At 35.6% G+C, this 18,849-nt stretch overlaps 1 non-coding gene across 1 annotated transcript; it reads left to right on the plus strand.

Moving 5' to 3' along the window:
* Nucleotides 1–3,388: 3,388 nt before the first annotated feature.
* LOC122496514 lies at nucleotides 3,389–3,497 on the plus strand. The gene has a single exon (XR_006300844.1). It is a non-coding gene; the product is annotated as a U6 spliceosomal RNA (small nuclear RNA).
* Nucleotides 3,498–18,849: the final 15,352 nt, after the last annotated feature.

Here is an 18,849-nt window from a genome sequence, read left to right on the forward strand (position 1 = left end):
TTTCTCTGTTCTTCTTTTTCTTTCTTTCTATCTTTCTTTTTTTTGTGAACTACTCAGTGCTTTATTTTATTTTTGTCTGTTGAAGATAGAATCATTATCTTTATAGGTGCTCTGTGTTAAATATTAATCTTCAATAGAGGTTGCACTCAGTTCATTTTATGTAATTTCTTGATTAATGTTAAAAGCACACTTCTCAAACATTTATGAATGTACCTCTAAATGCAAGTCATGTCTTTGAATAGAGAGAATAGCGAACCACTCTGTTCTTTCACTGGGTTGGACACAACTGAATTAAAAGTGAGGCTGAGAAGCCAGTTGCAGATTTTAACACAAAAACAGAGGCTTCTCACCTAAGAGTCTGAGTACTTCCAACTCCAACTGGAAGGACTGCGTCCATATAATATGAGTTGCCTTTGGGCATAAGTTAATCGAATTCAAATGAATTTAGATACTCATTCCATTTAGCTGGACTACTTTAAAATGGAAACTCCTACTGTTAAAATTCAATAGTAACTGTTCGTTATCTCTCATTCTAAGATGCTTTAAATACTTTTTAGACTGCCTCTAGTTGCCACAAGCTAGGTGACCAACAGAAGCATTCCCTAAGCCTGTTTAGCAGTGACAAAACATTACCTTTTTCTTGAAGGTCAAGGAGGGGTTGATGGATGGCTGTTGTGAGCATTTCCTATACCTTTTTCTTGGACTCAAAGAACAAATATTAAAATAGTTGATAAGAGTGTTTTATAAAAGAATGTGCCCCTAAAGTGAGAAGCAGGATATGGACTGTATCGTGACTTTGAAAACACCGTATTTTGCACCAGTAATCAATATTATTAGCTTTAAATTATCCTCAAAGTTTAAATCTGGGAATTTTTCTCTAAGTTAGTTTCTCTAAAAAATGTTTGATTTGTCTGAAATGGAGAGGACCCTTGCATTTTTATTTTTAAAAATTGTTAAGAAGGGCAGAAATTAAGATAATATTGAGATCCTAACACTTGAAATCCCATTTAATAGTCTCTGTATGAGGGTATTTTTTAAAGTAACAATTCATTATCCTTTCCCTGCTTCCACTTATTCTTTTTTAATTTTTTTAATTAAGAGAATTAAAGGTTTTATTTATTTACAGTTTGTTAACAGAAAATAAAATTCTACATGATACAAACACCAAAATAAACACTGATTTAACTAGGCATTTAAATATTTGCTGAAACATTATCTATTTCTTTCTCAAATCCTACTTAAAAAATTAATTACCTACTTTCAAAAGTAGAATTTTTTTTTTAATGTTTGTGTGTGTCATTTCCAGCATGAAACTTGCCTTTTAAAACTAAGGCTCAGAGACAAATGATCCGTTCCATTTTTTCTTTCTTATTTTCTTACCTTTCCTGTCCAGTTCTCAACAAGCTGTGTATTCGTGTACCTGAAGGACAAGACAAACATCTTTTTTGAATAAAGCTGTGCTATACAATTTGCTGGCATACGTGAGAGGAATTCTCTCAGGCACATTCTTTTTTCCCCATTTCCTCCCACTATCTTGACCAGAGGTTCTCCCTACCCAAACTCCAATCTCATAATCTGAAAAGAAAAAGAAAACATTGTTCCAGCTCATTCTGGTTTGAAAAATAGGCCTTTGAGTGCTATTTACAGAGTCATTTCCATGACAATATCAAAGCCTTCAATTTCTATTCGGTGTTAAAAGAGGAAAATCTCTCATTCAAGTGACCCTTCAGACCTGTATTTTATCCAAGGTGTGAGATCGATGTGAAATGAGCCCATAAAGAAAATGGTTAGGAAAAACCAATAAGCACACTCTGGGATTCTTTCCTGGGGTGTTGGGTTCCATGTAACCCTCAGCTTTATTTGCATTAATCCTCTATTGAATGTAAGAATTAGAGAAAGCTCTTTAAATGAGGACATTGAAACTTTTTCTACCTCTGTTCTAGATTCTATTGAAAGTCTAGGCACATCTAAAAAATAAAATCACATTTGTATAGGTAGCGGCACTTACAAGAGATCAAAAAGTTCAAATAACTGAGGAATTTGCAAGATGAGTATTTCAAGTGCAGTCATATCTGTTGTCTGTTTAATAGTGATGAAAGTCATCCTACAAAAGGAGTATTTTTGGTAGCCTTAGAAACAGAAACCCTTTTTCTGGTGGGATTTTTGAGTACTAATTCTGCTGTTGGAATTATCCAAACACTGAAGATAGTGAAATAAGACATAAATATGCTAAACTTTAAAAACTTTTACTTTTCAAAAAGCTGTTTTGAGTTTCAGATGGAATTTCCATCCTTTTCTTATTTTGTGGGAAGGATTTTGGTTATTAAACTGCACAGTGAATCTGACCCTTAAGAGCACGAAAATCTTGGATGCACATTGAACTAATGCTATAAATTTTCTTATATGTCTACAGATACTTTGGAGGAAATTATATGGGACAAGGGGACCGGTTCTTCACCCATTCCTCTGCCATTTGTAAAGTAAAAAGTACCTTTGAACAGAGTTTCATAATAATTGCATAATTATTTTTGTTTTCTCATCAATGCCAGCCTGCTGCTGGTGAGGTACAGCAGTACTGAAAATAAGTCATTGGAGAACTGAATTCTAACAACTTAAAAAATACTGTTTCTCCTTTCAGATTTGCAAAAAAACTATTTTAAAAATTTCTGAGCGGTGACACTTTAAAAGAAGTAAATTACAGGCCAATATCTCTGCTGAACATATATGCAAAAATCCTCCATAATGTATTAACAAACTGAATCCAAAAATACATTTAAAAAATTGTTCACCTCGATCAAGTGGGATTTATTCCAGAGATGCAAGAATGCTTCATTATTGGCAAATCAACCAACGTGATACATCACACCAATAAAAGAAAGAATAAAAACCATATGATCACTTAAATAGATGCAGAAAAAGCAGTTGACAAAGTACAACATTCATTCATGATAAAAACTGTCAACATGGGGTGCCTCTGTGGCTCAATTGGGTAAGCTTCTGACTCTTGATTTAGGCTCAGGTTATGATCTCATGGCACCTGAGTTTGAGCCGCCTCAGTCTGTGCTGTCCCTCTCTTTCTGTCCCTCTCCCATGCATGTGTTTGTGGGTGTGCTATGTGTTTGTGGATGCACGCAGGTGCTCTCTCAAAATAAATAAATAAACATTTTTAAAAAAGACCTGTCAATAAAGTAGGTTTAGAGGGAACATACCTTAATACAATAGAGGCCAAATATGAAATACCCACAGGTTATGTCATACTCAACGGGAAAACTGAGAGCTTTTCCTCTAAGATCAGAAACAAGACAAGGATGTCCGTCCACTCTTACCCCTTTTATTCAACATAATACTGGAAGTCCTAGCCGCAGCAATCAGACAGCAAAAAGAAATAGTGCTTGCTTCTGCAGCACATATACTAAAATATTGGAATGATACAGGTAAGATTAGCATGGCCTCTGTGCATGAAAGATATACAAATTCATGAAATGTTCCATATTAAAAAAAATCAATCAATCAATCAATCAATCAATCAAAGGCATCCTAATTGGTAAGGAAGATATAAAACTTTCACTATTTGCAGATAACATCATATTGCATATAGAAAACCCTAAGAATCCGCTAAAAAACTACTAGAACTAATAAATAAATCCAATAAAGTCATAGGACACAAAATTAATATTCAGAAACTAGGTACATTTTTATACATTAATGATGAAGAAGCAGAAAGAGAAATTAAGAAAGCAATCCCACTTACAAGTGAACTAAAAAGAATAAAATACCTAAGAATAAACTTAACCAAGGAGGTGAAAGATCTAAAACACTGATGAAAGAAATTAAAGATGACGCAAATAAATGAAAGATGTTCCATACTCCTGGATTGGAATAACCAATATTATTAAATTGTACAATATTATTAAATTGTACATACAAGTCAAAGCAATATGCAAATTTAATTCAATCTCTATCAAAATACCAACAGCATTTTTCACAGAACTAGAACAAATAATCCTGAAATTTTTATGAAACCACAAAAGACCCCAAATAGTCAAAGCAATCTTGGAAAAGAAAAATAAAGCTGGAGGTATCACAGTCCCAGGTTTCAAGATATACTACAAAGCTGTGGTTATCAAAACAGTATTGTACTGACACAAAAATGACATAGATTAATAGAATAGAATAGAAAGCCGAGAAGATAAAGCCAGGCTTATATGGTCAATTAATCGATGGCAAAGGAGGCAAGAAGTTACAATGGGAAAAAGACACTCTCTTCAACAAGTGATGCTGGGAAAACTGGACCACTTTCAACATCATACACAAAAATGAACTCAAAATGGCCGAAGGACCTAAATGTGAGAAGTGAACTATAAAATTCCTGGAAGAAAATAGAGGCAGTAATCTCTTTGATACCAGCTGTAGCAAATTTTTCTAGATAGTCTCCTCAGGCAGGGGAAACAAAAGTCAAAATAAAAAGCTTTTGCATAGTGAAAGAAAGCATCAACAAAAGACAACCTACTAAGTGAGAGGAAGTATTTGCAAATGATATATCCAATAAGGGGTTAATATCCAAAATATATAAAGAATTTATAGAACACTGAAAAACCCACAAATAATCCAATTAAAAATGGGCAGAAGATCTGAATAGACATTTTCTCAATGAAGGAATACAAATGGCCAACAGAAATATGAAAAAATGATCATCACTCATCATCAGGGAAATGCAAATCAAAACCACAATGAGATATCACCATGGACCTGTCAAAATGGCTAAAATCGAAAACACAAGAAATAGCAAGTATTGGCAAAAATGTAAAGAAAAGGAATCCTTTTGCATTGTTGGTGGAAATGCAAGCTGGTGTAGCCACTGTGGAACATATTATGAAGGTCCTTAAGAAATTAAAAATAGAATTACCATATGATCCAGTAATTCCACTAGTGGAATTTCTTTATCCAAAGAAAATGAAAACACTCATTGGAAAAGTTATATGGACCCCTATGTTTATTCCAGCATTATTTACAATAGCCAAGATACGGAAGCAGCCTAAGTGTCCATCGGTAGATGGATGGGTAAAGAAATAGTAGGGGCACCTAGGTGGCTCAGTCAGTTAAGTGTCTGACTTCGGCTCAGGTCATGATCTCATGGTTCATGAGTTTGAGCCCCGCATTGAGCCTTGTGCTGAGGACTTGGAGCCTGGACCCTGCTTTGGATTCTGTGTCTCCCTCTCTCTCTGCCCCTCCCCTGCTCAGCTCTGTCTCTCTCTGTCTCTCAAAAATAAATAAATGTTAAAAAAAATTTTAAGAAATAGTAGACACACACACACACACACACACAGAGCAGAATATTAGTCAACCATAAAAAAGAGTGAAATCTGGCTATTTGTAAAAACAGGGATGGACCTAGAGGGTATAATGCTAAATGAAATAAGTCAATCAGAGAAACCATGTGATTTCAATCATATGTGGAACTTAAGAAAACAATTGAACAAAGAAAAAAAGAGACAAACAAAAAACCCCAGACTCTTAAATACAGAGAACAAAGTGGTAGTTGTCAGAGGGGAGGTGGGTGGGAGCATGGGTGAAATAAGTGAATGGGATTAAGAGTACACAGCATGATGAGCACTGAGCAATGGATAGAATTGTTGAATCATTATATTTTATACTTGAAACCAATATAACCCTGTATATTAATTATACTTGAACACAAAAATTTCTGAGGAGTGATTCAGCTGCACAGAATGAAGCGATAAAATAGTAATCATATAATCATGAATAGATTAATATTGACTCCAAAGTCTATGTACTAAAATAATAAATGTATACAGTTTTAAATTATTTATTTATTTATTTATTTATTTATTTGAACTATCTCATTTTCCAAAGGACTAGGACACTATGGGTATATGACTATATTACAAGAACAAGTAAAATACTATTCTTGAATACATGAAGCAAAATTTTTTAGCTTATTCCATTTGTATGGCTTGGACAAAGTTGACTTTTTTTTTCTACTTCTATGTTATGCATATGATATTTCTATTGTAAATATTTTGCCCAAAATATTTTAAATTTGCCTTGTGTTCAGAAAGGAGACCACTTTATTGGAGATAATGTGCTTAGTGGAGTGAACATAGGTTTTGGAGTCAGGAATTTCAATGCTGGCTTTACTAAATATTATTGGGTAAGTTATTTAACCTTTCCGACTCTGAGATTTCACATGTAAAAATTAGAAATAATGCACAATTTTCAGTTCTTTGGGGGAGACAAATGAGATGAAAAAAATGTGCCTAGTATAGTGCTTAACATGCAAGTGATTTATTTTATTATTGTTCCTATTCTTTTCTAAAAAAAAATGTTTCAACATTTTTATTCAGAGAGAGAACACCAGCAGGGGAGGGGCAGAGAGAGAGAGGGAGACACAGAATCCAAAGCAGGCTCCAGGCTCAGAGCTGTCAGCACAGAGCCCAACACAGGGCTCAAACCCACAGACCGTGAGATCATGACCTGAGCCACTCAGATGCCTAACAGACTGAGCCACCCAGGAACCCCAATTGTTGCTATTCTTAATAGAAGAGTCTACTACATAATTTTGTTTAAAACCTTCTTTGAAGACTTTTTTTAAAAAATTGAGTTGACTAAATGTAGTGGCCAAATGGATTAAGTTACCAAATTGTTTTGTTTTATGTAGATAAAATTAAGCTTTCATTGTGCTGTTTGTGTTTTACCTACCTTTCCATGGTTATACGCAGGCTTGGGGGCCTTATGCAATACCAGGGCACAGATGTGGGAGTAGAAAAATTCTCTTTTAGTTATTGGTAAACACCAGTTGCTGCTGGTAATTCTCTGGACAGAGATCAGGAAAAACTCCATTCTCCTTGCCGGGTCCTAAGTTAGTTGACTATTTTCATAAAGCAGTGAGTGGAAGGTTAGGATTTTAGGAAACGGATATTAATCAGAACAGTTTTGTTCTGGGGTTTTTTGTTTCTTTCTTTCTTGGTGTTTTTTTTAATTTTTTGTGTGTGTACTTTTGTTTGTTTTTGTTTTTGTTTTTGTTTTTGCTTTTTTGAGAGAGAGAGAGAAGAGTGAATGGGGAAGAGGGGCAGAGAGAGAGAGAAAATCTCAAGCAGGCTCCATGCTCAGTGCAGAGCCCAATGTGGTGCTTGATCCCACAACCCCATGATCATGAGCTGAGTGGAGACCAAGAGTCAGTTGCTCAATCAACTGAGCCACCTAGGTGCCCCAATCAGAAGAATTTTTATAGCAATGCCTCTTTTATTTTCTACTGAAAATAAAATTAAAATCAGATATATCCATACTGGTTTCTCAGTGCTTTACTGATGAGGTTTCATGTTTTATTTTTTTTTGGTCTAAGCAACAAAGATGAAGATTTCTATATCCACATGATATGGTTATGATAGCCTTTGGGAAATGGACAAAAAAGTTCATTCAGAGTTAAGTTCAAAAAACACAACCTATACACTGCTTCCTTTTCACAGTGAGGTGAACTCCTTTTCTCTTTTATATCTGAGATGATTGACAGGGATGACATTTATTAGAATGTTTTTTTTTTCATTTGGGTCAAACATCCTTTATTATGTAGTGGAAATATTACAAAGCAGCAAGCTGTGATAGTCAACCTTCAAGGTGGTGTCTAATGAGCCATACCCTCTGGTATTCTTGATCCTATGTGATCTCCTCCCATAATCAGTAGGCTTGACCTGTGTAACCAATAAGATCTTGAGGGAGTTACAATGTACAGTTTCTGAAGCTTGGTCATAAAAGACATTGTGGCTTCTGCTTTGCCTTCTCTTCAACCTCTCTCCTGAGGGAAGCCAGCCACCATGTTATGAGAACCCTCAAGCAACTCTGTGGAGAAGAGGAATTGAGGCCAATTGTTAACAGCAAAGGTGCACTTGCTAGTCATGTGAGTGAACCATCTTGGAAGTGGGATCTTTCAAACATAGTTGAGCCAAAATGACATAACCAAGACACTCTAATATTCTTGACCTACAGAAACCATGCAAGATAATAAATAATTTCTATAATTTTAAGCCATTAAGTCGGGATAATTTGTTATTGCAGCAGTGGCTACCTAATACACAAGCATATAAAAATCCTTATGAAGAGATGTAAAGGCTTTGTCTAATAATAATCTTTGTCTAATAATCTTTTTTTTTCTTCCCTGGGTAATATATACAGATTATCTTTTGGGAATGGAATGGCTCAAGTTTTGTGGTCCTGCACTCTTTAAATGACAGTCCATCTTTGCCAAGTTCATTTTTTTCTCCAGAAGACAGATTTAGCACATGTCAAATGACCAAGAGTTTTAGTCAGCTGAGTCAAGACAGTATAAAATTCTATGTGTGTCCATGTGGCTCTCTTAGCTTCTCCATCTCTTTCTCTTACTTCTGTGCTAGTGTTGGTGGAGATGAGTGAGTGGGGCACAGGAAAATTTTTGCTGTTTTTGTGCCAAGCCTTGGGATAAGGAAGCACTAGAGACTCTGGGTTTCTGTATTCTCATCTTAAACTCATTACAGTTATGCCTTCTCTCCAAGGACCCATCGGGTCTTCCTTATAGGACTTTCCAAAATGTCTCCTATTGTCTCTCTCTTGTCTGTATTTGTGTGGTAGAGGTGGTAAGTGGAGGTGGTAGGTATGGAATTTTTCTTTCTTATTTTTTCTGAGTATTTTGTCTCTACTCCAGATATTATCCATTTAAGTTCTTTTTTTTTAATTTTTAAAGTTTATTTATTTATTTTGAAAGAGACAGAGAGAGAGAGAGAGGGAGAGAGAGAGAGAGTGCACATGCATGCACAAGCGAGGGAGGGGCAGAGAAAGGGGGAGAGAGAGAATCCCAAGTAGGCTCTGTGCTGTCAGTGCAGAGCCTGAGGTGGGACTCCAATTCATGAACCATGAGATCACGACCTGAGCCAAAATCAAGAGTTGGACACTCAACTGAGTGAGCACCCCAGGTGCCCCAGTTCATTTAAATTCTTAAGTACTTGAAAACTATAGCCAGCAAGACTCTTAGACTTCTCTGTTTTTGCTTTGTTTTATCCTGCCTCTCAGTCATATTCTTTGAATGAAGGGAGGAAGAGTTGGAGGAAATGCTCGGAGAAAAAAGGAATATATGTTAATATCTCAAAAATACTATGCCAACACACTTATGACAATTCATACTGGGGTTTCAAGTTTTACCCAGATTTTTCCCTAAAATTATATGTGAATATAAGTTATCTGAAGGTGGGAGTAAACACAGAGAATTAAATTTAATAACAGCTGAGATGCTTCTATGGATCCTATGTGTTTTAGAAAATGTGAAACATCCACTCTTAGGACTGCCACAAATAAAAAAGTTTGGCTGTAGTATAACTTAGATACGTTTTAATATGACAATAACTATTGAATTCCTTTAGACATTTCACAAATGTAGGAAAACTAGTTCTTAGTGCTATGTGTTGAATTTGCAGACCAGTGATCTTATGCATACATATTACACAGAGAGCTATTAAAAATGCAGGTGCTCAAGCTCCACCCCAGCAATCCTGATTCAGACTGAATTGCCTGTTTCTTTTATGGGTGTGGTCACTTTTATTCCTCAAGTTGTGTATTCATCTATTGACTGATAGGCTAATGTCTCACAAGATAATTATGTTGAGTTTAGAATTCATAAAGGAAGGAGAAAGTGATTATTAAGTGAAAATTTTGTCTTCTAGTAGTTTGTACAGCTCTAAACAATGTACAAAATACTGTCAAAGAACAGTCAACACAGAGGAAGTGGGGCCAAGGAGTGGAGAAAATCATGCAGGATTCTGATGATACCAGCTATTTGCTTAATTGCTAGTATACCCTTGGACTATTCAGTTGCATGAAACAATAAATTCCTTTTTTTTAAATTAAGCTACTTTGAATTGGGTTTTCTTACATCTTAACTAAAAGAATATCAACTAATAACAATTCTCCACAAATGGTTGTTGAATATATGTTTGAATGAAAGATTGAAGTGTACGTGGGGAGAGGGTATTAAAATAGCCAACTCCTCCTGATACTCTTCTTTGAGTAGGAGACATCATTTTCTGTAGCATAGTTCCAGTGGTTACCATTTACATGGAACATAATATTAATGGTGCTCCCCAGGATGTGGGCAACAGGGCAGCCTGAGGAAAGATGATTGTGGGGTGAAGAAGAATCTGTGGTTCTTAGTGCTGCATCATTTATACCCTGGAGTCCCATTTCCCGAAAGTGGGCAGACCACGTTCTCTATGTTACCTTGTATTATGGATCCATTACTCTTAAGGACTTCCATACAGTTTCTTCTTCTCCTTACAGAGAACGCCAGAAACATTTAATATTGCTGTGCTAAATAGTATTTAGAATATGTGTAGTTCTTAAGCTTAAGCCTCATTATCATATACTTACACATAATTACTATTTTTATTGTAAGTTTTATTCTATTAAAGTATTCATTTTACTGAATCAACTCATGGTGACTCAGGCTTTATAATTTATTATTCTACAAAATGTTCAAGTGATTACAACTTTAAAAAAAATTGGGGGAATTTTCTTGCTCTATATCCATGGATTGACTTGAGTTAAATCTTTCCTACTGTTGTGTGTGTGTGTGTGTGTGTGTGTGTGCGCGCGCGTGGGTGCATGCATGTTTTTCATCTGTATATACAGCTCCTTTATATATTCACTCACTTGGTAGTTTGAAGAAACACAAGGAAGAGAGCATGGAGAAGAAAACTAATGTCTTGTTCCCATTTTAAAAATTTAGCATTATGCTTCCTCAATAGAGCTCACCTCAGGGATTATTTTAGTTTTCTCCTGAAATTCTGTGAACTCTATTGCATTAAGTTTTTAAGTGACTCTTTTTGTTCAAATGACATAAGTACAGCTGAACCAGTTCTCACTGTATTTCCCAGGAAGTTGAGAAAAATCTGATTTGTTTTTCCCTATCCGTAGAGAAAGAACATATATTGCTATGAACAAAAGGAAATTACCAGTCTCTGAAAATTTCCCTTTGCAGAGTCTAATAGAATAATATGCAAGCATTTTTGTTGAGTGCTGAAAATATTTTGTCTTGCAATATTTTTGCAAGTGGCCAAACCTAAGTAATATGTTCTACACACTTTGCCATTAAAAGCAAAACTAAGTCATCAGTCAAAATTGCCAGTTTTACATTGAACATTTCTAGCCACCAGGTCACCTTAGTCTACATGATAGAGGAAGGTAAACACTTCTATGTAGCATCCAGCATAGATACCTTCTTGCCTGGACTCATTTTCTTGCCTATGTTGAAATGTTTCAATTCCATAACTTTTCCTTAAGTTTTCAGAAATAGAGGGAGAGCAAGGCATAAAATATTTATCTGCTTATGACACCTGGCCAAAGCTGCTGGACATGTGAGCATCCCCAGAAGAAAGCTTCATCAGTTAATAAGGAAACATTCTCCAATGTTATGTTTCTCTATTTGTGGAACATTCACTGTTAAGTGAAAAGATACTTCCTGATGTCAGTTACTATGTTGAATACTGAAGCAAGTAAACTATAGATAGAAATCTCCAATAATAGACTCAAATGAATAATGGAGGTGATAGAGAGACAGGCAGATAGATATAGATAGATAGATAATTTTGTTTTCAGGAAGAAAAATATTTGTCATCTTGAATAGCCACATTTAACATAATAGTGCTTTTTATATCTCTCTTTTGAATGGTATGCCCACCATGAAGATGTAGTAAAAATGAACTACTGCTTTGGTGCCTGAGTAGGATCAATTGATTTTGGAAGGGGGCCATGCTGGACTTTGGCAGTGATGGAAGAGTAGTATTACAATACAATATTTTGAACCAATGGGCCCTTGGTGTTGTTACCCAATTATTTCATAAGTATGATTTGATAATGACACTGACAATGGCAAAGAAAAGTATATCATTAATTTGAAGACAAGACTTCTAGTTCCCAAAGTAAAACAGGAACACACTCTAAAAGCCCAGAAGAAATTTGGAACTAATAGTCAGGGGTTAGTCCCTTATCATCTCACAGAATCAGGGTGTATCAAATCTTTACTAATGTAGTCATCTCTGAATATTTTAATCTAGGGAACAAAAATATGCTAATATCAAGCTAAGTGATTCATTCAGCTAAGGATTATTCCTTTCAGACAACATAATGAGCTTTTATTTACAGTTTCTCCTATTTGTAAAAAATAATGAAAATTGGGGAAAAAGTATTAATGAAATCAGAGCAATATAAAAATCTCAGAAAAAATGTCACATAATGCAGATGTTAATTAAAAAAAATTTTTTAATTAGTTTTCTTTATTTTTGAGAGGCAGAGAGAGAAAGAGCACGAGTGGGGGAGGGGCAGAGAGAGAGAGGAGAACACAGAATCAGAAGCAGGCTCCAGGCTCTGAGCTGTCAGTACAGAACCTGATGTGGGGCCTGAACTCACAAACCGTGAGATCATGACCTGAGCTGAAGTCGGATGCTCAAATGACTGAGCCACCCAGGCACCCCAAGCACATGTTAATTATAAAATATTAAAAGTGGAAAAGATACAGGATGCCTAGTTGGTTCACTCAGTTGAACATCCAACTCCTGATTTCGTCTCAGGTCATGATATTCTCTCTCTCCCTCTGCCCTTCCCCACCCTCAAAAAAAAATGGAAAAGATATATAAAACTATATGTGAAGTAAGATATCTATTTTGTATACAATAAAGCATCTCATATAAACCACACATAGAGAATAAAATGATTGAAAGGCTGTAAGCATTAACAGTGAAGTCTAAGTAGTGGCATTATGGAAGATTTTAAAACTCTTCTTTGTCCTTTGTATTTTTCACATTTCTACCAAGAAGAGTTGTTACTTTTTTAATTAGAGGGAAAATAAATGCTATAAAATATCTAAAGACTTACACAAAATTTTAGAATAATATTTCCTTTTTAAGAGAAACCATGTTGTTTTAAGAATAAAACTACCCAACATACAAAGCTCTAATTGAATTGCAGATTCCACATTACAGCATTTTCTTCTACAAGCCTTGCTACATTTTCTGGTTTGGTTAGATCCTTTTTTATTTCTCCATAACAAAATTTTCTACTTGTAGCAATACAGTATCTCTGCCTATGCTGGTACCTTCCACTCTTCTCCCTGAAAATCCATGTCTATAAAATCCCTTTTAAAATGTATCAGGACATAGATCAATGGAACAGAGTAGAGAACCCAGAAATGGACCCAAGATGTATGGCCAACTAATCTTCGACAAAGCAGGAAAGAATATCCAATGGGAAAAAGTCTCTTCCGGCAAATGGTATTGGGAAAACTGGTTTCCAAACTAATGGAAATGGAACTGGACCACTTTCTTACTCCATACACAAAAATAAACTCAAAATGGATGAAATACCTAATGTGAGACAAGAAACCATTAAAGTCCTAGAGGAGAACACAGACAGAAACCTCTTTGACTGGTGGCTAGAGCAACTTCTTACTAGAAATGTCTCCTGAGGCAAGGAAAACAAAAGCAAACATCAACTATTGGGACTTCATCAAGATAAAAAAGCTTCTGCACAGTGAAAGAAACAACCAACAAAACTGAAAAGCAACCGATGGAATGAGAGAAGATATTTGCAAATGACATATCAGATAAAGGGTTAGTATCCAAAATCTATAAAGAATTTATCAAACTCAGTACCCCCAAAAACCAAATTATCCAGTTAAGAAATGGGCAGAAGATGTGAATAGACACTTTTTCAAAGAAGACATCGAGATGGCTAACAGACGTATGAAAAGATGCTCAACATCACTCATCATCAGGGAAATACAAATCAAAACCACAATGAAATAACACCTCACACCTGTCAAAATGGCTAAAATTAACAACTCAAGAGACAACAGATATTGGTGAGGCTGCAAAGAAAGGAGAACACTTTTGCACTGTTGGTGCGAATGCAAACTGGTACAGCCACTCTGGAAAACAGTATGGACATTGCTCAAAAAGTTAGAAATAGAACTATCCTATGACCCAGCAATTACACTACTGGGTATTTATCCAAAGGATACAAAAATGCTGATTCGAAGGGAAACATGCACCTCAATGTTTATAGCAGTGCTATCTACAATAGCCAAATTATGGAAAGAGCTCAAATGTCCATTTACTGATTAATGGATAAGACAATGTGTATACACACACACACACACACACACACACACACGTGTATGTGTATGTGTGTGTGTATATACACACATTTGATTATCCATATATATATATATATATACATATATATATGTTTACACACACACATACAATGGAATATTACGTGGTGACCAAAAAGAATGAAATCTTGCCATTTTCAGCAATGTAGATGGAACTAAAGTGTATTATGCTAAGCAAAATAAGTCAGTTAGAGAAAGACAAATATCATATTTCACTCATAAGTGGAATTTAAGATACAAAACAAATGAACATAGGGGAAGGAAAAGAAAAATAAGATAAAAACAGAGTAGGAGGCAAACCATAATAGACTCTTAAATACAGAGAACAAACTGAGGATTGTTGGAGGGGAGGTGGGTGGAGGGATGGATTAAATGGGTGATGAGCATTAAGGAGGGCACTTTTTGGGATGAGCACTGGGTGCTATTTGTAAGAGATAAATCACTAAATTCTACTCCTGAAACCAATACTACACTATATGTTAACTAACTTGAATTTAAATTTTAAAAAAAGATGAGAAAAAAAATTTTTTAAATAAAATGTGAGAGAAACTGTCTCTATTCAGGAAATCTTTTCTTATTGAATTTTTCCTAACTTGATTACTTTTTTTAGGTAAATCAGCTATTGTGCATTTGTTTTTAAGATAGTACTTTATGGTCGTTGTCATATACCCTTATAATCCTTTGCAAATTTTTTTCTATTGAAGCATTCTTCTGTATCTAGAGGACAAATTCTCAGGGTGCAGAGGCTAGGGCTTTACGATTTTTGTTTCCTGCAAGACAACTGGAATAGTGAATCTATGCTAATCAAGCAGTTGAAAATATATAGAATGGGTAAACCAAGAATGCTGCGAAAAAAAAACTGAACAGAGATATTTCGGTAAAGTTCTGACCCCTTGTCTGCCAGTTGAATCAAATCTCTCCTGATGATGTCTGATCAGCTGTGCTGGCTATATCCAAACTATTGCAATAATGTGGGTTTGAATGAAAATATGTCTTGGGTATCTGTGCCTCATTTTGCATCCTGGACTAACTAGTTTTCAGAGACAGGAACCCTAGACAGTTGACCCAACTTCACATTCCATACTGGCTTGCTGACCACTCTCTTAGGCACCAACTGATACTTTTCTATTGCTTCTCTGTATTGGATTTTTTGGTAATTGGGTATTGTGTTATTTTGAATTATTTTTATGTCCTCCAGTGTCAGTTCTAAAATCATATGAGTTCTAGGGCTAGACAATATTTCAATGTGAACCATGACTTACAATCTTAGAAACTCTTTATAATGCACAAGCTGAAAGTTAGTTGTTTTGTTGTTATTATTGTGGTTTTTACATATTTAGGCTGCTTTCTTTTTCAGTCGGTCCGTTATGAAATGTGACATTTGACAAAGGGTCACTATTAGTCAGAAAGTTTAGGCCAGGGAGTTAATATGGCTAGGTGCTTATTCTTTCCAGGAATATTAGTTTTTGAAAGGGAGATTCAGGGAACAACTGCTTATACAAAAGAACAATCTAAAGGAAAAAATTGGGGCTTAAGGAAGGAAGCTACCTAATAGACATTTTCTTATTTCTACCCTGAGTGAGGTTTTTCTCCACAGACTTGTGCTTGTGTTTCATGGATTTGCTACTGCTGTGGCATTCTGCTGGCAGTGAGGGAGAGTACTGGATTAATGCCTGTGCTTATCTCATCCCCTACATGTTTGATGTGAAACATTGTTCTTGGGATGACATTTTACAGGAGTTACACCAGCTGCCGGCATATTTTTACACTCTATGTCCTGCTGTTAACTTAGAAGAAAAATAACCTAAAATAGTGGGAATTAGAAAGGTGTCCTTTGCTAGTGACAAAAGGGCCAAAGGTGGACTAGGCTCAGGTAGTCCAAAATAGCTATCTTGCTTTTGTTTTGTTTTGTTTCTGCTCTTTTTTCCCTGTTCCTTGAGTTGTGCTATGGCCATGCCAGGATTCCAAGTTCTTAAAATCCTAGGAGGCACAAGAAAAACATTCCTTCTCTGTTTATTATGCACTTTGTATAAATCTTGGGAGCACTGTTTGTAGAATATTTTCCAAATATGAAGCTTGTAAGCAAATTAGAAATTGCTGGAGCTGATCACATATGGTCCTTTCTGTAGTGAGTGTGCCTGTGTCATCAGAGAATAGAGAAATGTAGCAGCACCTGATTCGCTTCCATTTCACTCCAGGTAGACGCTATTCCTACCACAATATAAAGATGTGGTGTTGTCACCTGGTATCTTTTGGATGTGAAATAGAAATCTAGCCACAGTTTAAGCATGTGCATCTAGCATGTTTGCTGGATGACCCTATGCCCACTGGAATCTTTCATAACTCATCCTAGACTTGTTTAGAAACCTGGCTTCTCTGTATCAGTGATGTAAAACCAGCAGATGACTATTTGCAAAGCGAGGGAAATAATCCACAATTTAGCAGCTTGGACTTAGAATATTGCCTTTCTCCTCCTTTGACTCTAAATCAGGTCCTTTCAGTTGTTGCTTGGTTAGAGAACTGCTTGACCTGAGTAATGCAGATCTTCCTTGCCAGGAAATCCCATAAATTCATCTTTGTTTCAAATTTCTATTAGGCAGTCTTTGTTTCTCATTGTCTAACACAAGATAAGTATAATTGCTCAACTAGATGGCAGAGACAGGGTTATAAATACAAGAAGGATGTTTGACTTCATTTCTCATTGTTAAAGTAATTATACCTACTTCTCTGGATTGCTGTGAAGTCCAAATAAATTAATACAAGTAAAGTGACAGGGCCTGATACATAGTAAAGATTAGCTATTATTATAAATTCTGTAATTTAAGAATATTAGCATCATTTTCCAGTGTCTGAGGACAAATCCAGACTATGCCTGACAAATACACAGACTACCAGAAACCACTGGCTATGGGTTGAATGAAAAGAAACTTTAATCTATAAGTCAACTTTTAGGACTTCTAAAATTGAAATTTAAACTAATAATAGTTTTAATGCCAAATACTTGAATAAAGAGTCCGGGTATTAGCCACTTTAAACAATTTCAGTCGGGGAGAAGATTTGTATAACATGCAAAGTTCTTGGGACCGTAAGGTAAGTGTATGTGTGTGTGTGTGTGTGTGTGTGTGTGTGTGAAAAATTAAATGCAGAATAGAGGAATCCTCTATTTATAGAAAGTCCTATTAATTCGTTAATTGATTCAGTACCTGGGATCAAAACAACAGGGCACCCAAAAGGAAGGCAGTTTAGTAAGACTGAAATATTCTAATAAAGTCACTTGAAACTTTTTGGCTGTGGCTTCCAGTAGCATATTGAAATGGTTGGGAGAACAAATCAGTGTTGGGAAACATCAAAATGTTCTGCTCTTTGGTAAAGTTGTACTTCATGCCTGCCCAGCCCCCATGCTCCTGTTGGCCGTGAGCCTCCTCCCTGCTCTACTGCACATTAGTTACTGCTTTGTTGGCACAGCATATTTCATAAAAGCACTGCTGCCAGAAACACTGGGTGAAAGACATTGATACCAACTAATATTATAACCAGCAGTTCACACATACATTCACAGTACATAGTTTAATGGAAAACTTGCCTAAATAAGATTGTGCTTTAAAATTTCAATGCTACATGGATTTTAAGATTTTCTCCTTATCTCTCACTTGATGAGTACTTGTTTGTAAACTTAGTGCCAGATGTCTCCAGACATGCCTCAGATGTCACTGTAGAAAATTCGTCTAAGGGTTACTCCTTTGTTGTGTTTCTCAAGACCCACTGATTTTTTTCTGCCCCTTGATGAGCAATTTATTAACTTAGATTAGCTATTCATAAAATAACCACTGCCTAGTCTATTGATGGAACACCTCAGGAGTTTTACATCAGAACACCAGGACTATCAAAACAAGAAAGATAAGAAACCTGTTTTTAAAGGGAAACACTGGCTGCCCTGGTGAATTAGTCTTGGCTTTGTGTTTGGAGACTTGTCTAACTAAGAAAGCAAAAGCACTGTTGCAGAGAAAAAGTAGTAAAAGAAACCTTTCCATGTTTCCCTCTGTGGTATTCAGAACTACTTCATAAAATGAAGTGCTCAAAATACACAACTTATTTGGCTACCACTGTGTTAATATTCTCAATAGGTCTCTTTTTTGCTGTTTTAATGTATATAAGATATAGAATCAACTGCGGTTCCTCATCTAAACCATAAAATACAGAAAATGATTTAAGTGACTATTTCCTCAATCTCTTCAAAGATGGCACACAACTAGGGCCTCTGTAGCTGCATAGGAGAGATGTTTGTTTATCACATACAGTGGATGCCATAGTCAATAGAAATAAATTCTCTCAAACTTGGTACAAATGACTGATAGACTTTCAAGTATGCCATTGAATATGATCCTTAGGATATAATTATGGTCAATAAAAGTTTAAATAAGGGTCAAAAAGCTTCAGAGCTGGAAATAGTCAAACCAATACTCAAATGAAAATTCAGGACAATGCTCCCTCATATCTTGTTTGGTTATTTTTTTCCTTTTTTAAAGATACAAGTTTATTTTGCTCTTTATTGACATAATTTACACACAATAAAATTCATGTGTTTTAGGTGTGCAGTTTAATGAATTTTGACAAATCTATATAGTCATGTAACTACAACC

Source organism: Prionailurus bengalensis, chromosome A1, assembly GCF_016509475.1.
Source record: "Prionailurus bengalensis isolate Pbe53 chromosome A1, Fcat_Pben_1.1_paternal_pri, whole genome shotgun sequence".
In the NCBI taxonomy this organism is placed as follows: domain Eukaryota; kingdom Metazoa; phylum Chordata; class Mammalia; order Carnivora; family Felidae; genus Prionailurus; species Prionailurus bengalensis.